The sequence below is a fragment of the Ptychodera flava genome (genome assembly GCF_041260155.1).
Source record: "Ptychodera flava strain L36383 chromosome 3 unlocalized genomic scaffold, AS_Pfla_20210202 Scaffold_27__1_contigs__length_13241970_pilon, whole genome shotgun sequence".
Classification (NCBI taxonomy): domain Eukaryota; kingdom Metazoa; phylum Hemichordata; class Enteropneusta; family Ptychoderidae; genus Ptychodera; species Ptychodera flava.
In genome coordinates this window covers 12,469,854-12,492,637 of record NW_027248281.1, presented here as the reverse complement: position 1 = coordinate 12,492,637, position 22,784 = coordinate 12,469,854, and positions in this window count along the sequence as shown.

Below are 22,784 nucleotides of genomic sequence, written 5' to 3'. Positions count from 1 at the left end.
AACCTTCAGCTTCCATAATTGCTATATTATACGAATAATTTTATGCCGTACGGATGCTGAAAATTAAATACTAGTTTACTGAATTGTATCCTTTTCAATTGCTTGATTAGGTCCACGGCTTCCCGTTCTGACATCTCCATTCCATGTTCTTTTATAATAGTTGTGTTGTCTATCTTGTTAGGTGTGTAAAATAGTACTAACATCTTTATGTTTGCCCTGAATGGTTTACTAATACTAGTATATTGCTGAGTCAGAACCCAGACAGATAGTCCGTAGTGTCTTGCGTTGAAACCAAGTTGGACTAAAACATCACTGCGCTTCTTCATATCTTTGGACCAGGCGCAGTCGTCGAGTACTATTAAAGTGTTCGTGCCGGCCCATTCGTCCCGTACGTAGGTTAGTGTATCATTCACAGCATCGGGTCCGACCGGAAACACGAATACGTTGTCATCGGCGAAAATGAATCTTTTATTATACGTTTTATTAATCATGAATGTTGGGCAAATGAATATCACATATTCGAATTTCCTTAAGTACGGACCAGTGAGGAGATCCATTACATATTCTGTTTTGCCAGAATCTGTCGGTCCATTTATAATCATGTTGAATGGCGGGGTAGCGTATATTGACATTTCCTCTGGATCTATATATTTAGTGACTTTATTCCAGTACCTACAATAGTAATGAATATTGCTAAAGATAACATACCAATTTTGCCGAATTCGTGAATAGGGTCTGCAGATGCTGCCCGTTTCCGTTCCGAAGGCGGGGGGAGGGGAGGGGAGGGGAGGGGAGGGGGATCCCGACTCGTATCAGTCGCTCCCCTTCGGAACGCTCCGGGCATGTCCTGCCACTTCACAGGATCCGGACCCCACCCTTCCATCTCATGTATAGCACTTTCTCGAACTTCCGTGTTTATATCACCATTCACCCCGAAGGACATAGATTCTGTAGCGTATTGCAATTCATTATTATAACCTGAGATTGCCGGGCCCGAAAGGATGACCATCTCAGACGGTAAGAGAAGTAAGTTGGGCGAAACTGCCATATCAAGTTTGACACCAGTATTCATTATTGTGTCTTGGTATCGCCGATAACTGATTACTTTGTCGGTATTGCGAATTTCATCTTCGAGGAGAACGCCGAATTCTTTTCTTACTTGCTCTGCGCTACCAGTATCGCCCACTATAGTACTACGAATATTCGCTTGTGCACCGAGTATGCAATATACGTAGGCTTCAAGGCTTTCATTGAGGCGGGCTAGGCCAGCCTTTGTCAATCCTGAGTCTCCCTTCAGAGGAATGAAACTATTGTATTGTCCCTCCGATCCATCATTTCTAAAGAAATAATAGTGTGGTCGGTCTTTGTCGGACAGTACATGTTTTTTCTTTCCAAAAATTGTATGTGTATAGAAAACGCCTCCATCGGAGGAGAGGAAAAAGTCCCGACCGTTGTATATCGCTTTTGGCTGTCGAACAGGTCCACGATTAGTGTAATATTCATATCCATAACCAAGACCCTTATTTTGACCTTTTCGATAACGAAAGTCGGACTTCGTTGGATTTCCAAATTCTGTACAGAGAAGTTCATATTGGACGAGATTGTATGGATTGTCGCCAGCTTTGAAGGTGGGGTCGTCTGGAAGTGCAACACCCATTTCATGAAGGATCCTACGTATTGTAAAATATACATGAAAACGGCAGAATGATCGTATTTGCAGAGGAAATTTCTTATCAAAGAGATGGGCGAATGATATACCACAACCAGTAGTGCTGCACCATACGGCGAAATTCAGTTGCTGGTCCCAATATTTCATATGCGGGCTGCCCAGCCAGACATTACTTTCTTTAGCTGATCGATGAGTGATTACGTTATCTTTAAATATATCCCGTGGATGAAAAGTAAATTTTTCTGTCGGCGTTACATATATTTCTAAGTCCATGAGAATAGGTTTTATTCCCCCGTCCGGTTTGGAAGGGGGGGTATCAGCATGCTGTACTGTCGGTACGCTCGTCTTATTCAATTGAAAAGCAACTGGGAATAGGTCTGTACTCATTATTCGTGTTTCTATATACATATAGATTTAAATGGAGGAGAATTTTCCCGGAATCCCTGTCGGAATCGTACTAACATTCCAGACTATGTTAATACTTTATTTCGGATTCAGGTTTAAACGAATTTTTTATTTTTTACTAAGAATAGATAACATACTGCAAACAATGGAGAATTTAATAAAGTCATCGGCATCGGCAAATACGACAGCGCCCTACCGGAACGGTTCCGAAGGACCAACCGCAGCGTCGGACGCTCGATCCATAATAGAGACAAAACGTGAAAAAATACTCTGTGTCATCGCAAGTGGTCAAAGTAAGTTATTTTTTGGTAAGGAGATTTCAGTTGCTGACGTAGAAAAATGGAAAGATGAAACGGTGGATAAAGCCTTCAAAATGTACGAAGCGAAATACAGTTCTCTTATAAGTGATACCATCACTCAAAGTTTCATAGATCTAGGAGCCCGTGCAATAAGTCAGGTAGTTCCAATCGATGACCGAGATAACTATGCCACTGATCTTAAAAAGGATTTTATTCTAAACAGTGAAATAAAACGATTATCAGGACGGATAGGGTACACATGGGGGCCCCTGATTGCTCTAGTTTCCACCGGTTTAATTACGGGTAAACATTTAAATTTTAAAAAAATCGGGTTTAATATAGTACCTGAAATAAATGGATTCAACTTCGCCGACTCAGCAAACGGAAACGACGACGGGGCCCGGACCGCAAACGGAAACGACTACGCCACAGCGCAACATAGAGAAAGTGACGTTACCGCCGAAGCATCCAGGGAGAGTTGCTTCAGGGAAGCGACTAGCGGAATGGAACAGGCAAAACAAGGAGAAGAAACGCCAAGCAATGGAGAGGAGCGATGCGGTAGCAAACTGTATAGACCTACCGCCTACAATGAAAGAACAGTGTGATAGCTCACGCGATAATAAATGGTATAATAAATGTTATCTTGTTTTAGGAATTGTGGGAGTTTCATTGACTGCATTAGGGCTATATTGGGGGCGTGCTCGGCATATTTGTCCCCCAGGAAAGATGAACCACTTCAGAAAGCGAAAAAAACAGAGCACGTAGCGGCTCCGGGGGGACCCAGCTCCTCTACATTGTATGAGATGGATTAACTCCCCATATTTTTTATTTTTATTTTTCTATTTTATATACTAGTCAGCAATCATGGATACTAAAACAGTTGTAAACACAATGTACGATGGTATTGTAATCGCAGGACTTGCGATGGGGTATCTTATGATCTCCAGCAAATTTCTGAAAATAGATATGGGCGATCCAAGTCGTCCAAATTTAACTCGCTTGGCAAAATTAGGCGGTGCGACTGCTGCCGCGGTTGCGACTAAAGATCTCCTTGAACAGAAAAATATTATTCCTGCAGAACCTTATACTTTGTAATGGGCACCTTCGGAATATTATTCATCAAAAAAATTATACTTAGTAATATATACAACGTACAACGATGATCATTTGGATTGTAAGCAAAACAGGTGGACCAGTTACTGTTAATTTTAACCCTTGCATTGAGATGGCACAGTTTACGAAGATACGACTGCTAGAGTGCGGACTATATAATTCATGGCATAACATAACGAGGGCGAATAATGTACTAAAATATCAAGAAGGGGGCGACCCAAAAAATAAGACAACAAAATCAATACGTCCGGGTAACTACAATATTGATACGTTAAACAAGGCAATCGGGTTGAAGCAAAAAATTAATTTTGAAAAACATCTACCGACAAACCACGTTTATCTAACTTTGGCTGAAGATGTTAAAGTTTATTTCAATGCTACAGGTAGCTTTGCCAACGTAGTTGGTTTTTCAGATAAACCTGAGGACAACCCAGTTATAAAAAGTACTATTAGTCCGAAGAGAGTGGATTTCTTAACAGTCACTAAATATATAGTTCATTCAGATGTAGTCGATGTTACTGGAAATTATGTTTCAATTGGTTCGGATGAATACATACAGGGGAAAGTATCGAACTATTTACAAATACTTCCCATCCGGGATACGAGAGAAATAAGTGAAAAGGTTACTTACGATTTTAAAGACGGAGCAATTTCTATGCCATTGAAAAAAGGGGGATATTACATGAATTCAATGCGTATCTGGATAACGGATCAGGATGGAAACATGATCGATTTCAATAACTGGCCAATTAGCTTTTGTATTGAATTATTGTAGTCGTTCCGCCTACCGGTGTAACCCTATCGGAAGATAAACCATCCCACGACCAATCCTCCAGCAATATAGATCATCTCATATTTTTTTTGCTCTTGACTTGGCTGATAATAATCTGAGAATTGAACTGGACTTGACGTAGAGTTGCTTTGCACCGCTTCTGCTTCTTCCAGGATTTCTGCATCTGTATCTCTTAATTCAGCTGCAGCATGTGCGTCCTTTGCTTGATTTTCTCTTTCCCAGTCAGCCTGTAGTAATCTTTTTTCTGACCAGACGTTGCGATCATGTTCAAATTTTTCTAATGCTTTATCATGTCGGACTTTCTCTTCAATAAGAGCGTCACCATTCCCGGAAAGCTTTTGTCCGATAATATTTCCTCCTGTGAATGCCGTTGCATTTAATACAGCACCGAGAACTGTCATTCCTATAGCTGAAGCCATGGTTGTGTATATTACAAGGTATTATTTTAATTTTCACTGTATATAGGTCCCTACGGAGTATGTCTGATCCAAGTGGCTTCGGTATAGGTACAATTCGTGTACAAAATCTTGAGCTTGAAGATTTAAGTGATGTTAAAGTTAACAATAATACTAAGATAGCAGGTAATCATAATAAGGATTATGTCCTTCGTTATAAAGACCGCGAGAAACAATTCGTGTTATCGCCAGCGACAGCACAGAAACATATACATGCTGTAGAATTTTCTGAACTTAAAGACGTCGATGAAACTGTAATTGACGCCACAAAGGCTTCAAACGATCCTACTCCTTTTGCTCTGACGTGGGATGGGGATAGTCAGAAATTCATGCCTTATAATGTACCACGTAACATCTCAGATATATTGGATAGTGAAATTAGAGGTGGAGTTGATGAACCGCCAGGAACTCCAAATGTAATTTATTTTGATAGCAATGTAAACAAATATAAATTGTCTGATTTTCGTCTTTATCTTAAGCCTAATAATCCTTACATTACACTACTCGGTATACCGATTCATCTTAAAATTAGTCCTCTTAATACAATAATGTCTTCAGATAATACTCTAAGAAGGTGGATAAATAATGGTGAGAATTATTGTTCATATACAGCTAGCAGGGTTCCAGTAAGATTATTTTGGGACACCACTTTAAAGAAACTGGGTCTTAAAAGTGTGGGGGAGGAGGTGGCTGAATTAAATTTACAGACTGCAATTCAACAGATGACTGATAGTATGAAAATAATTGAGCATGGTACAGTTGTTATCAAATGTATAAAATTAGGTACAGGAGACGAGTTTGATGATTTAATAGGAAATATTGCTTTAAAAACAGATTCAAGAACGAGTTGCACTATTTTCATAACTATTGATAAAGATCGAAAAGATTTAGATATTTTTACTCATACCGTTCCGACAGGGGAAGAAAGTAGTTCCGACAACATTTCATTTGTTAAAAAAGATACAACTACTTACACTTTAGATATCAGTACCATTTATCTAAAACGTCTCATATTGTTTGAAGTAATGGTCTTCCGACATATTTTAAGTTCAGAGGAAAATTCTAAAATTTTATCTATCGGGTGAACAAGTTCGTACCGATAGGAACTAGAGTCATTCAGAAAAAATTCGCCTCTGGAAAGATACCTAAGACATTATGGATTAAATGGATATGAAAGTTAGTTAACTAGGTCAGGGTCACTGAGCTACATGGATGGTGAGTAGTGTTCTGGGGAGGTGTGAGGAGATTTTGTAACTTTTTTAGGTAAGTGTCCCAGAAATAAAGTTATCCTTACTACTACTAGTAACTTGCTCTTTGCATGCATGTTTAATCGTCAAAGTGACGCTTACCACGTGATCGTAAATTAACGAAAGTTTGAACGAGGAGTGTTACAATCTACTCTATCTCTAGCTGTTTTGGAAATTCATATAATTTAACAAGCATGTTTTATTCTGTTTCAGTTTATACCATATGATCAGAGCATGATCATTTTGCTGTGATACTCAAGTACACGCCTCGTCCAAATTCTCTGTTGTTATTCGTTCATTTACCGTTAACTAGACAATGTTAACAGTCTGGAAAAACTTTTGACAGTCGCTGGAGAAGTTTGAAAGCGCCGTCTACGCATGCACCCGTTGAGAAGGTAAAGAGAAAATGGCAATGTCGTTGCGAATATCACGAGTGATGATAGCGTCGGAATTTCTCGACTTTTATCAGAAAATAAGATGAGGTGTCGTTACAAAGCACATAATGACTGGCCGTTTTCGGATAACAGCATACGTTTCTTTTCCTTCGGGCCTGAGAGTCACCAAAAAACAGTCTGTTTTCCTCGGACTATGACCTCTTTAAACAGACAGTGTTTAGGCATCTCTCGGGACCTCAGGCAAAAAACGTTTCCTGCTACTCTCATGTCCAGTCAATATGTGTATACTGTATGTGTAAGACCTAGAAAAGTCTTCGTTTTATGATTATGATTGGATAATTCTTTCATCTGTAAAGCATGACTATTGTAAGATTTAAGCCATGCCTACAAAATGTTGTTTTAAAATAATCATGCATCGGCAATATTTATCTCTCGCGCTCTCCTATCTGGATATACATCATCGGAGCACAGAAGCATCGGCGCATAGGAGTGTAGTCTTAGGCACGGAGTGTGTAGGTGGCCTGTGATAAATAAAATCTAGCAAGTTATTTTTACAAACACGAAATCGTCCGTTAAACTTTGTACCTTTCTTATCGTTTACAATGTATGGCATTCATTCAAGATGGGTCAGGGGGTCGACACGGGTGGACGCTGTTACCCTGTACCTCAGTGATACTACCGGTGTTCTACTGATGGACATGTCTCAAATTAGGGTCATTAGCGTAGATAATAGCACAAGGAAAAGCATGAAATTCAAATATAGAATTGATGAGATATGTGATTATTTTCAATAAAGAGCTGTATTTTCTAAACAATGTCTCCCTTGACTTCACACCATAACTTCAACCTATGATCACTTGACCCCACACTGCTTTCAGGTAATAAATCGTAGGTAGTAAGCTAACCTGTTAACCCTGTCAGCGGATCGAATCCGTAAGTCAACATTTCGCGATACAGTACTGCCGGCTCTCTTTCACATGTTAAGTTTTAAGTACATAGAGGTGAAACCGTTGATAGAAAATACAATCATATATCGGAAACATCACATTTCACCAAAGGATATGTGAATTTCTTGTTTGTCGCTGTGATAATACCACGCTTTGATTTTGTGATCGCTTCCACATAGATGTGGTACTCACGCTCGACCGCCTGTTGGAAACCACAGGCAGGAGCCAGGGCCAGGCTACTGTAGATTGGAAACATGTGGTTACACGCCTGTATGTATATTTTTTAGCCAGAATTATTGACACTAAAGATTTCCTGCTGCGGAATTTCTTTTGCCTGATTGAATAATGGTCATTTTACTTCCTCATTGGCAGCCTAATTTCATTGCCGACTAATTAACAGTTAATGAGCTTATTTGAAATAAGAGGTTGAATTGGTAGGAATTTTTATGCAATTACTTTATTGCTTATATGAGCCTCACAGAGCTTATGCATATACATACACATACTATTAGTAGATACAAGTTGATTATTTTATAAAATATTACATATCTTACAAACTGCATTATTTAAATGTTGGCAATATTCCCGGTACAAACTTCATGATAAAATGAAGTACACAACACCTCCAGGGTAAACAAACATGCCACGTATTGACATGTACACTACAATTACATCAAAACATGTCATAATTGATTTAGTATCGCCTATGCTAAAATATGAAAAACAATCTTGAAGATTTTCATTAAAAAACAATGTTATTCAAAATGACATATTTCGGACAGCAAATTTACAGATTACCATTCATCTCTAAATTAGATTTAATAAGTTATACTGTGATAGTGTATTCATAGTAATAAAAATGAAATATGACGAGCTAAGTTCAGTATTTACTAAATGTGAAAGCTCATAGTTCTGCTCACATATATTCTTTGGAAACTACAAACAAGATTTTGTTGATATTTCCATTATAATAAAATGTACTGGAGGAGCCACCAAGACTTAGGAGTCAGATATTTTTATAGAAAATTGTAAGTTGGTAGATTACAAGGCGAAATTCGGGATATTGTTGATAGTGGAGGCAACCATATCGGCTATAACCACATGTCCAAATGTTGATGTAAGTCTTCCATAAACTCAATAGCCATTCTCATAAGTTATATTTAATGTGATATATCATATCCATTCATTTCAAATTAGTATTCTAAACATGATAATACTGCAACATGACATTTTATCGCTGGTTCTGTATTCATTGCATGTTTATGGTGCCTTGTGTAGAATCTGTTTTTCAAATTCTAGCGGATTTTAAATGAAAATACTAAATTTACCTGTGCGCTAAGGACACTTTCAATCTTATACAGAAATGTCATATGGAAACATATTAAAACAGGAACGTGAAAACATTTACACAGAGCTGAAACATGATATATTTGTTAATAAAGACCGTCACTAGACGTGTTATTGACGTTTTAGCCGTGTTGCTCTCCCTTACAATATAATCTAGGGTTTAATAGCACGCTATGATCAACTGGTATTACTGGAACATGAGCTTTCCCAGACATGTCGTCTCCTTCTAATTACACTAGTAATTTCAACATTTTTGAGCTAAAGGAACAAATGCGTTGGAGGAGTCCTATCGTCGAGAATATGCTGACCCAGAAGAGGAATGCTTATTCTTCTGAATACTCTCAAAGGCAAGATCCTGACTAAATTACTGCCAAATATAATATTTGCTCTTAATGAAGTATTTTCCAAAGTTTTACATTTTAAATTTCAAAATTTGCTAATGCTTGAAGTTTGTTTTTAATAAAAAAATTATATTTCTAATGTTTTAGCTATACTGTTAAAGTGTGGGTGTAGTCATTCACTTCTGTTGATATGATATTGCTATTCAAGATTTAATAACGATTTTATTATGAAAAGAAAAAAATGACTGCCCTCGTCTAAAGAAAAAATAATGTTCATTGCGGTGGACGCTCAAAATAAACATTTCAACTCAAAATACATTACTAGAGATCTTATGCATATTTCGGGGCTCTTACAAAAGTTCCTAATTTTACTGATAAAAAGAGGGGATTTTAATGCCAAGCTTACAATCAAGCCAGTATGTTCAGTGTCAAATGTTATTGTTTACAATTATTTCAGTTTTTGATTGACTGAGATCGATGTATGAGGTGTGACAAATAGTTGACAAGAGCCATCTGCTACTATACAATAGATGTTTATTCTTCCTAACGTTTCGGACGTACACGGACGACCTTCATCAGAGGCTGTACAGACAAGTACCCACTACAAACTTCACATATTGACTGTGGTTGGACTGACCCACTTGATATTCACCACTATGAGATCGACCTCTGAACATTAATATCGCTTTTCACTATGATTTTGACAAGAGGCTTTTGAGATTATGTTGTCCTTAGTCGGGTCTCGTCCGTATCATGGAAACAAGTCCATTTCTTTCGGGCCTAATGCGGTGCTTTCAATCGACATACCCGACATGGAAAGTTTTATTTAAAATACAGTTGCATTCTACTAAAATTATCATGAAAAGATAGATAACCAATTTGAAATTGTCTTTATAGGCGGGTAGCTGTAATTAATAACTACTTCTTTGTTATTTTTATTTTAAAGTATCAACTACAATTTCTTGCACTCTCTAAGCTTTTTCAGTTCAACATTCCTCTTTAGAGTGACCATGATGGTGAAAGGGTGTAAGGCATGTTGCAATGCCAACTTTTAAGCTTTTCGAAATAACCTGCACAGGTATGAGCATGCAGCTTGTTCTGTTTTAGTCCAGACTACAATTCTTCTGTTGGAAATAATTGAACACTTTGTACATGTGAACGCCATGTTGCCAAAGCGAACTCAGGGCATGTGTAAGATTCAATACAGAGTAAAAATCATGAAAAAAATGTCAAAAGATGCAGCTACTGACTGACACATGCATATTAAGCTTCACTGACAAATGAAAAAACAGACTTGATCAAAGCGCGGGGTCACTGACACTCAACTAGACTGCTGCTTACAATCTAGTTAACCACATTACTTTTTGATCCACTCCTGTTCTCTCCGCAGTATTGATAAACAACAATTTATGTACAGCAGTTCTTGTCTTCTGGCAGTGGACAAAGTGTTATGTACATTCCTAACTCATCCAAAAAAGTACATTCGCAATTTTCCCATATTGAAATTTATGTGCTTACAACTGATACGACAAAAAACCCAGCAAAACAGAATGTTTAGAATATTATTATTCAAAAGTATATCCATTAAGCCATTCACCGTTTTGTATTTTCTTTGCCAGTAATATCAGATGTTGGGTCTCATATGTTAAAAGTACCTACACTTAAATTACTTACTACTGTCACCACTGCTAGGGGGTCTCCTTCATTTGGTCTGCGTTCATCCTTTGAGTCATCTACTCCCAAAATGAAAAACGGTACCAATGGAAGAGCATATTATACGCAGTCATCTGTAAAATTATATTGTTTTAACGATATACCTTGATTGAGTAGAAGCCTGTAACAATTTCAGGCTTCTAATCAATCAAGGTATATCGTGAAAACTCTCCGTTTCTACATTACGTAAACGACAACCAAAGATTTGTAAATGAGATGAAGTATGATATTTCAAGTGTGCTGACTTGATTTCATGTCTGTCTGTATGAATCGACAGTGCTTATTGTATCCATCTTAAACGTGAGTAAATGGTTTTCTTATATTATTCAATGTACGTCATTACCCACTCATTGAACAACATGATGTAAATGACTTTGATTGGAAACAGAGTATTTACCCTATGGGCACTATCGCGATTCAAATCGTCATTCTAATGAATTTAAGTAATGACGTACACACAAAATGCACCGGAAAATTCCCACAAGCAATTTAGGATAACGTTTTACAGTTACACATCGCTTCCCTGAAAAAGTGACCATTTCCTGGAAACCGTCAGAACAATCGAACATCGTTTCCGGGATTTTTGTTTTAATTTTAACACTTGATAAAATAAAATGGTTTTGTACTTCATTTGGACGCTATCTGAATTCAGTGTATCCAGCCCATAAGCTGATTTTTGCCTTTTTTCAAAGTCGTCTACAACACGACTAACTTCAGCATAAATTTCTTTTAAACTTAACATTTTTTCATACCGCCAGTATTTAGAAATTTTCGAACAGCTGAAGCAAATGTTAAATATCATAAGAAAGACTTGGTCTATGTAAGCTTATCAATATATATATATATTTTTAATTTTTATCAATAAATTTTTGGAGTGGGAAGTTCACCAATATGAACGATTTCTTCAATACCTACAATGCATTTGGGATACAGTCTCTCTGAAATCTTATGGACTGTAAGTGTCGATATTCATGGAATATTTTCATCCACGAACATTTTCCTAGCAAGTCAGAGACTTAAGCGTTTCTATTGCAATATTAAAGAAAGCAGTGAATCTGCCCGGTGTGAGAATAATACTTGCATTGATACGATGCTGTATATGGTGTCCTTTTACGTTTCGAAGCCATAATTGGAAATACACATTTTCATTTTACATTCCCAATTGTAAACTATTGCAGTATGTCGTCTGCCAAATTATTATTTACAGTCTTATGTGAACTCTGTTTCGATTCGATTTATCAAGAATTTGGGCGCAGCTGTTTTATGAGAAAATATTTAAAAATAGCTATCGAAACAAGTGTCTTAGATACACTAGTCAGGCATGCATGCATAACGTCCCGTCCGACAACAGCCAAGTCAAACGCTCATAATACAAACATTTTCTGCCCATGGAAAGCATACATTTGGAAATTAATTACAACCAGCCGGCCAATATATTAAACATACAAGTACTTCTTTTGTTACATGAAAGCCTGGATTACGACGTGAAATGTCTTAGTTTGTTACGAAATTGTGACGTTACGACATGTAATGACAGTCAGACGACAGAGAACCTGAACTTCTCGGCGAAATGACTTAGGCTAATATTACCTTCTCAAAGCAAGAAAAAATCCTTCAGTTATGGAATGTACTCTAAAACGATCAGAAAGGTGACATAAACACGCAACTGTCAGGCACGTAATACTACTTTTGTTGTTTATTAATGAACCGACACAACATCAACGTATAAATAGTATCTGATGTTTATTTTAACCAATACATACCGTAGCAACCTACCCAGGTGGTCGCTAAGATGGCTTTAGCGTCAATATGCACAGCAGCTACTGTTTTATTAGGAAAAAGTAAATCATTAATTAAAAGTGATATTAATGTCTAAAGTTAAATATTTTCTTAATAATGTGTACGTATTTGTGTCATGTGGTTTCAACACAAATGAGTACTTAGGTGTATTTCGGGGCTTATTATGTCGTGTCCCATGAATTTACTAGATAGCGAGGTTTCGATTGAGGCTGCTACAGTTACGTACTGTGATCTCACATGGTCGTGATCATCGTGTCCTTTTAAGGAGTCAGCAAAAGCAGCGACAAAACAACTTTGTTGGGATTTCTGTGGTCACGATAAGCGCATAGGATCAATTTAACTAAAATTACCCGGCATTTCCCCCTTGCTTAACAAAATGATTTATTAATACGCTATAATGTCCGAGACTGTCAATTGTCCTATTAGCCTTGCAATAATGTCCACGTTAACGGTTTGCTTGATCTCTCTAGGAATAATTGGTGAGTACAATGAATAGCATTTCCATGTTTCAATTAAATGCCATACCCGAAGGAAAGCAAAATATTACTTACGTATTTGAACTTACTTTGTTCAACTTATGTTACAAAATGGACTTTTCTTTGAGGTGTGTAGCTAGCAATATTAGGAGATTGACTATAGGCTATGAAAAAACGTTGGCAAGGGTGGCCATTTTTACTCCCACTATGTATCGGAACTATGAGAAGTAGTTGACAGCGATTCTTGTCATGAAGTAATCGCCTCTTTCACAGAAACTTATTCCATACAATGGTCATGTCGGCACAGCGGACTTGGCATTGCTTCAAAAATTGAATTGAAGTTAAACCTTGTCATTGTATGTGCAACCAAGCTGAATTAATTGCTCTTCCTAAGAAATATGTAAGGCTTACTGAAACTATTTGGTCATCTATTGCGATAACGTAGGTGTTTGGCAACGGTGTGTAAAATCACATGTTTGTATCTGTGTCTCACATGCACTATGCGGACTGGGTAATTTTATTAGCATAGTGTAGAGTCTATACTACGTCCCGACGTTATACGTAGATAGTCCACGATCAGAACGTCGGAACATAGCATAAACTGTACTCTATTCATGCTGTTAAAACTACCCAGTCCACATCGTCCACGTGTGTTGTGTCTATATGCATGCAATTACCTGTGTACATGGGTGTTTCAATATGCTTTTTCATACATATGAATGGGTAATATTGACCGATATCGTGATTAAAACTTGGAATAATATATATGAAGTGATCATAATTTGAATTTCTTAATTCGATGATTCAACTCCAATTTCAACCGTTGTTTGCTTTTCTGTAATAAACAGACATTCCGGTGAAAATATGTCATATTTTTCCCCCAGGAGGTATCACGGAATGTTTTTGCAAAAGCATCCTTGTCAACGAAGGCAGCTCGGCACTGCTATCCTGTATCAATATGCCGATCAATGGTAAATTGGTGACAGTTAGGTGGGGAAAGGGTAGAGGTATCTTCATCGCACAAAAATTTGTATCAGGAGTTGATCATTACGTCATGGAAGGCAAATACTCAATCGATGATGAGATGAAGTATCTGAAGATTGATAATATCGAACCATCAGATGGGGGAGAGTATACGTGTACGGCTGAAATCGATGGAGAGAAGATTTATAAAAACAACAACATTTTGCAACATACAATTAAATTACAGGTGAACACAAGTAAGTACTGTTCGATGTGAGTCACTTGAAATTAATATTAAAATATTTCATTGATTACCGCATGACGGTTTTCTTCAATCGATTGTTCCGCCATGGGATTCAAATATTAACCCTGGCCCTCACCAAAGCGGAACAAGCAACAAACAATTACGACAAATGGCTCACCTCTTGCGCAAATAAGTATCGAAAATCACCCTATTTGACTTCAGCAGCAACGCAGGGTAAAAAGTATCTTTGGAGATTACAACATCTACATCATTTTGTTTAGGCTCCTTCAGGAAGTATGAATTTACTATTAAAAAGTACAAACTGAACGCACTTACCAAACATTTGATTCCACATAACGATTTCCACATAGGAAATCTTGTGAGATACAATTATTTAAAGACAATGGCCAACTAACGTTGATATGAGAAAAACATCATCTATTACGCTTTCGCATAAGTCACATGTATACGTACAAATAATAAGGGTTGCAGCTTCTTTATTTCATCCCAATTTTATTTTGATTAGTGTGAGGCAGAGCTGAGGGAGTTGTAACAGAAGATATTACACCAAACGTGTTGGTAGTGTTGAAATAATATCCAGATCTTATTTAGCATTTTAAAATTACGAATTTTGATTGTGGATTTTAGCGGTGGCGCTAGTTTAAAAGTTGCTTATTGTTAGTTATCCCCGTGAGAGGTGATGCACAATGGTTGGTAGATAAACCTATTTTCAAAACTATGAGTCATTTAGAGGTCAAATTACCGCTTCAAGTGCGTGGGCTGCTAGATATGGACGAAACCAGTCTAAGATTGTTTCATGGTAGTTCCCCTTTTGTTTAAATATAGGTCATCGAGTTGAAATGGGAAACGCGACAAACGGTATGTATGCATTTCTATGATTGGCATAGTAGATCGAATCATTCTTAGCAAATACACCATTAATTGCCACAAGACATGAATGTTACAATCGAAATTTTTGTAGTGTTTAGAAACATCGATCGCCAGATTAACACAGATACAGAATCAACTATCGCTCAACGTATTTGATTAAATGTATTATCTACGTGATATCAACATTTATTTTTAACAAGGCATCGACTAGGTCCTCGCTGATCTGTCCGTCTTGCTATTGTTATCTGCGACTCGTCTACAACTCGGCTATATGAATTATCTTCGAAAAATTAATTCATTTAACGTTCTGCTGCTTCGTTTTTGTCCCGTTACTTGCGAATAAATCCTAAATCATGAAATTTCATGGGTTCTAATAAAGTTGTTGGTAACATTTCTTTGAATTTTCTATCCTATTCAATGTGTTTATTCTAGGAATGGAAAAGCAGACTGGAGGTTCATTTCAGTGGTATATCATTATAGGAGTGGCTATCGTTGTAGTGCTTGTTATCATCTTTATTTTTCTGATAGTGGTTCTAAGCCGTAGGAGAAGGGTGAGTGTGAATCAATGACGTCCAAAAAACAGTGTTGATAACTTCCACTGTGCACAAACAATTAGAATACCACAATGAAAATAATCTTGACCGAGCATCACAACGAAGTCCCTAGTTTTGTTCTAATTACGATAAGTGTCTTTTTATCCGCTGTTCATCATTCTATGCTGCAATTACATTATACTAGTTCATTGGTAGTGCAAATACGCCGATCCCATTGGTGAAAACAAGCAAAAACAGTGTTGTATTTGTCATACCACAGTTGAAGCCTTGAGTGTGCATTATTTTCCTAAAACACAGGTTCATTAGATTTTGACAGGACCTTATCCAGAAATTGCTAAATTATGCACTAACATAATTTGTTTTTAAAATGAGCTACAATGATTACAGTCATGCTCTTTTTCCAAAATGACTACTAGAAATGTATGGTTAATTAGTCAATGGAGTCGTGTGATTGACTTATTGGTTTTTTTTTGTTATATTTTTGGTATTCAATCAAAAAGAGTAAACTGTGAATATCCTCTATAAATTATGCATTCCCGTATTCTGACTATATAGTCAGAAAAATAATCTTTATTTACAAGCACTCATGTAAGCCTATCAATGTGTCCTTAACGGATGAATAAGCTCTGCGTGACAATAATGTAACACATTTCCTTATGTCTTTTCATTCTCAACGACCGGGGATAATTAAAATACTCGCACGGCAAAGGAAACTCGTTGCGTTTGATCTTAAACCCTCCTCTGTCCTAAACTAAGGTTTTCAGGTGTCAGCGGCCGCCGACGAAATTTAGATTTTGGACATCTCCTTAACAACATAAGTTGCCGGCATAGGTTGCTTCATGGAAGTTTTATCTCTTTAGACAATCATTTAAAATGCTTGATCATTCCAAAATAATATGTTTCCAAGGCATTCCCGTTACACTTAGTTTGTACAAATTTGCTGACGATTATGAAGAAGTAAAATCGCCTCCCAATGAACACGGCGAGTTTTTATTGTTTTTGTTTTTGTTTTTTGCAATGCACGCGGTCTATTTATACAAAGCCAATTTTCGTAGCTGACTGACAACCGTCTGTCTTTTTGTCGTTTATGTGTCATCTAATATTATCTTTCGCTGTCTTGTAGTTTATCGATATCCACTTTCAATTTTATTCGCAGCGTGCACAGAGAGTAAGAAGACAACGTTCTCATAAAACTGATCAGATGTACAAACCTGTCACGTCGAACCAACCGAAATGTGAACGGAAACCTAGAAATGAAGGTGATCTGAAGGGCTACACGGTTTAATTTTGCTTTTCCCACGAGTTCAATTTGTTTTCCAGGTTTAAGCATTTTAGATTCTATATTTCTTTTTTTGTGCGCTCAGTTTTCGTTACGTTTTCCCCTTGGGTAGTTTTTTCTTTTTGTCGTATTTCTGTCAAAGTTAATTTTTATATTGTTATTGACATTGTATTTGGAAATAGTAGTCAATCATCTAGTCAATCCCATCACAATCACAGTTTAATGTTGACTACTGTAGATTTTTTTCTATATCGAAAGTAATCTATCAGTCTAAATTCGAATATTATTTCTTTAAGTGTACGTGGTTTGCGTGACACGTAAAACAAAAGGACGTAGTGAATTGGTTAGGTAAGGAAGCTGTCTCAATATTTTGTCCGCAAGAAGCCCCGTTGTCCAGTGAGCGATTTTACTGAATGGTCTCTCCGTTACCTCGTGTGTCTAAGAATTATTTAACTTCTTTGCCAAATGTTTCTTCAATTCTATTTGGAATTTACAACAAGTTAAAGTAAATATGTGAAGCCTTTGGCATGACAATGGTGGGCTATAAATGGCACATTTCCCGTATTTTATCCAAGCGGTCCAGGCCACAGTTTCATGACCAATCATGATTCCAAATAGGCTAAACTTGCCTTGTATATTTTTCGGTTGAACAAACAATAGGACCGGCAAAGAAGCGATTCATCAGACCGCATGTTTTTGGTTCTTAGTTTTACTTATTTGGTCTAAAACACACACCAAGAAATCTATTCATTGCGACGATATCTTTTAAGTGTATCTTGTGTAATTTTTATGTGAATTTGGATAATGATAACAGGTTTTTTTCCAACTTGGTATTACAAAGGAAGTCAAGTATCTGTCAAACCTTGTTGATGAGACTGAAGCTTTTTTGACATGTCATAATTTTAGTAACAAACACTATTTCACACCCAACTGTTTCAAATATTTCGGATTTATGAGTGCGATTAAGAAACTTTGGCTCAGAAAAGTACGCGAGCCACATTCTGAAATTGTAAAGGGCATTTTTCCTAGTATTAATCTGTGTCGCAAATGTCATCTGAAAACTTTATATTGTACTATATGAGTCGTTTATCAAGAGACACTTAAAGAAATGGGGTGTAAGAAGAAGAAGAAGAAAGATTAAATAAGCTATTTGGCCTACATGCATTTCTACCGAGGTTGATTCAGTTACAGCAAAATTTCACAATGTGCAATCAGCTGCTTTCCTGAATACCTACTTATGGTTCCACAACATGAAATCATATGTGTATTCTGTTTTTGTAAGACCTGGAAGAGTTGTCTTTTCTTGATTATAATTTGATAAATCTTTTATCTGTGACATATCGCTACTGTACGACTTATGCCATTCCTCCAAAATATTTCAAAAACCTGCCTCGGCAATATTAATTCTCTCGCGCTTTACTACTCTTGCCCTATTTATCAACACAGAAGCACAGAGTTCTCGGCTCATCAGAGTGTGGTTTTGGTCATGGCGTGTGAAGGTAGCTTCTGCTTCCATGGACTTTCGCTAAGTCCTTACAGTAAAATACTGTTCTTTGTTAGCCAAAGATTATTACTCAAGGATAGGTAAAGCAGCAGCATCCAACCTGTAGTATATGCAAGGCGAATTTCAAGAACTTTGTCATAGACATTTATATTAATTTTTGTACTTACGATTTTACATATCATTTGAGCAGCTCATATATATTTTGGTAGGCAGTCGTACATTCTTGTCTAACAGTGTAACACCTGTACAAAATAATCTTCAATCCCTCGTTTCTTTGTCCGGTATGAGCTCATATCAAAACGATCTGTTTTAATGGTTTTTCTCTCCATTTTATGCTCGATGAATTTCTGGTACTGAGTCAATCCCTAAATTTTATGTCTAGCAAACCCGATTTCGCAGCATTCAGTCTTTTCATGTTCCTACTGACAGTCGAGGTGCACAACCACTTGGAAATTAAATCGATATAGTTGTCATCAAAATGATAGATCAATGTTCATATTGATACAATAAAGGTCAATAAACATTGTAACGCTGCACGAATGGAATTCCATAAATCTTTTTGTGCATCGTAAATTACTGTTAAATTTACAAATACTAGTGATCTTTTGAAAATGTGTATTGTAATCGGGCTGTTACATAAAACTTGGTCAACCATTTACATGAGAAAACCACTAATCCCTTATTTAACATGTCTTTTAACATGGAAGTACAAATAAAATCGTTTATTTGAATCCTAATTTGTGAAATAATTATATCATATTAATAAGAACAGAATATTAATTATCTATGCATATGTGTTCCTCCTTCATGGAAAAGTATGAATGCGTCTGAAAGCCTTAAACGCCCACAAAGGCTTCATAAACTCCGATATCCTTGCCAAAACCACTCACTTTCTGTTTTTGCAAGATCGCTTTGGATACACTGGTAAAATAAAGTCAATGATAAATTTACACCGGAAGGTACAATCTCTGCAATAATTTGTACTATGTGGGTGATGTTCCTGAATGTGACGCGAGAGCAAAGAACCGCCTTTACGTAAGTCATGACCTTTCATCCCTGAGTATTGTTTTTACTCACTTTATCATGTATATTTACTTCACTAGAAATTGAAAAGAGAATACCATTTCACACATATTAAACAGACAGACACTAGCTCATCAAGGAGGATATGAACAAAAATGACAACTTAATGACGAATTTATATATATGTATTTGTTTCATACACTATAGGCCACCGGCCCGTAAGTAAACATATCACAAAATATAGTTACATCTCTGAAGACGCTGTAAATAGACTGCTCTACAAAAATTCATTTCAGTTACAGAGAACAAAAAAAATTCAAATTGGCTTGCCATTCTTGGATGTAAATATCCTTAAAACGGTGTTTAAATATATTAATAACAAATATTTATATTCCCAACCCCTTGATTTATCCCAGCTTCTCCCATCCCAGTGAGAAAAGCAGCTGTTTCACCAAAAGATACCAACAGTTTTTATTCTTTTCCACTTCACCAAATTCAAACTTGCAACAGGTGTACGAGAGACGGTGTTGAGGAAGAGACAACAATCTAAGCCAGAAATTTTCAACTCTGACCAGTCTGAAGGTGCGAACTGAGAAACGCCCCAATTCACCCTTAAAGCCCCAGTGCTGCTAACTTTTGATGATAATTTCACCATTTCTATTTTGAATGTAAACCATAATTCCTTGTTCTTCTCCCCCAAGAATGTTAATATACACAGTATCCAGCTTGTTAACTCAGCCCCTATGGTTGTAAGGTGCATTGTTGTTGTTGAAAACTGACTTCTGGTCTGGACTAGAATTCAAATGTAAACAATATTCATGCATTTTACGCATATAGACGCTAAGTTGACAAGCTAAATAGTGGGTGTTTCAACATTCTTTGAGGAGTAGAATAAGAAGTTGCAATTGATTTATAAAATAAAAATAATGAAAAAATCCGTCGAAAGTTAGCAGCACTGGGGCTTTAAAGGTCAAATTTGGTACGTTATCATACAATTTCAAGATATAGCGACAAAACTTATTTTGAACTACTTGTTCCCAAGCATGAAATCCCGACACTTCACTCCCATACATCATGATTGATAATATTTAACAATCAAATATCTTAATCGATAAGCTGATGTCAATTGAACTGAATTTACAAAGCGCTTTTTTTAACATCAAATAAAGATTTTGTTGCTGGAATTGCTAAGTGTCTTTGAGCTTTGAACCACAAACCAGAGCTTGAAAGTAACACACCAAGGTAATTATATTGGGACCACCTCAATTTTGTTACCATCTATGAACCATTTTTCAGAAGATTTCAGCCTCCCTGATTTTCTAAACACGACAGTTTTTGATTTTGAAGCATTAACTTTCAGCTTCCATTTACTAGCATAGTGTGATAATTTGTTCAATAACGTTTGAAGTCTAATTGGTGTTGAGCTAAAAAGAATAAGGTCATCAGCAAAAAGGAAATTTTAATGGTAGCGATATAGATCCCTGCAAAATCATGTTCAAGAACCTCACCCATATCGTTAATAAACAGAGTAAACAGAAGGGGAGAGAGGATACTACTGCCTCGTTGTACACCAAGCTGACATTTAAGGTAGTATGCGCCTCGAAAGTGAAAGACTTAAACTTTTGCTCAAACTTTCCTTCAGGAATCATTCAATCATTCTCTTTCAAAATCACGAATAAAAATCAGGTGTTACCGTGCAAATTTTGTACTAGATTTACCGATATTTAAAATTCAAACTTGCCACGGTCCCTGTGTTAACTCTATAGAGAAAAATAAAATTTCCGAATTTCGAAAAACTAAGCCGGTAAAAAGATTTCATACACCAAGAGCTTTAAAGTGAAGCCCCACAAGTGGTATATCGGAAAAGAAATGTAAATGTTTGAGAGTCTGAATATCTGTCCCCGAGGCGCGATCTACCTTAAACAAATCTGACAACCCTGAGGTGGTTCGAACACATGCAGTTACATTTGCATACATAGAACGCAGCACAGAAAAAAACTTTACCTTTAAGGCCAGCTTTGAACAATTTATAAAATAACAAGCAATGGTTAATACGATCAACAGCCTTCTCAAAGTCGATAAAGGTACAGTATAATCTGCCACTCAGAGCTATGTATCTATCTATAATAGTGTGTAAAATAAAAATATTGTCTACGGTTGAACATTTTGTCTGAAAACCTGCTTGCTCCTCAATAAGAGGATAGCGGTTCTCTGACCAGACAAGTAGTCTCTGATAGATAATCTCACTGAAAACTTTATTTATCGTTGGCAAAAGAGTAATTCCCCTATAGTTGTTTACCTTATCTTTTGGACCTTTCTCATGCAGTGGGACGATCAATCCTTGAGCCCACTGTTTAGGGAACTGACCTGTGTTGAGTATTTTGTTAAAGAAACACAATATCAATCTCTTAAGATGTGATGGAGCATTTTTTAAAATCTCGGGAGCAATCCAGTCATTTACAGAAGGTTTACCAGCTTTGAGACGCCCAAGAGCATTATCTAATTCTTCCACTGTAATATCTGTATCAATGTCAATAGTATCATACAAAGTGTCACTAAACTCGTCATTGAAATTTAATCGCTCCAAAAATGTTTTAACTTCCTCATAAAATCCATCATCTGCAGTATAGCCCTGGATTATTGATTCTGTGAATAAACCTGAGAAAAATCCAAACTGAGATATTTGGAGCTGGTCCACAGCTCTTGTGCTAAACAGTTTCCAGAATTCCTTTGAGTTTGACTGGCTACTGAGAATTTGGAGTTTTTGCTTTTCCAATTTATAAAATGCAGTTTTTTTGATTTTTAACAAAAGTTGATAACCTTTTTTCATGTTAACGTAACCCTGGAGTGAATCTCTAGATCTTGAATTTCTAAAGAGATTTAAGGACCTACTAACACACTTTTTCATTTGGCTGCACTCCTTATCATACCAGGCATTATGTTTGTCAAAACCTGACCTGGAATTTTTTACAGAAGTAGTTTTCATGGACTGGACTAATAACTGAATTTATTCTATAAAGATGGAGGCAGCTTTAGGTATGTCACCATCTTCCAAGGCAGACAATACATTTACTAAAAAGACATTTCCAATATCGCCTTCCCAAAAGACATTTAAAGCATCTTTATGTTTCTCATTCCAAATAAACTTTGTAGACTGGATTCGATCCTGCACACATCTATTATTTGAATTCTGAGATACTGAGGGAAAATTAATATCAAATACAATTGGGTGGTGGGGTCTGATTCAGAGCGATCTGGGACACTGAAATAGTCAAACATTGCAAAATCAACATAATTGGTTAAAATGTAGTCAACTACACTTCCAC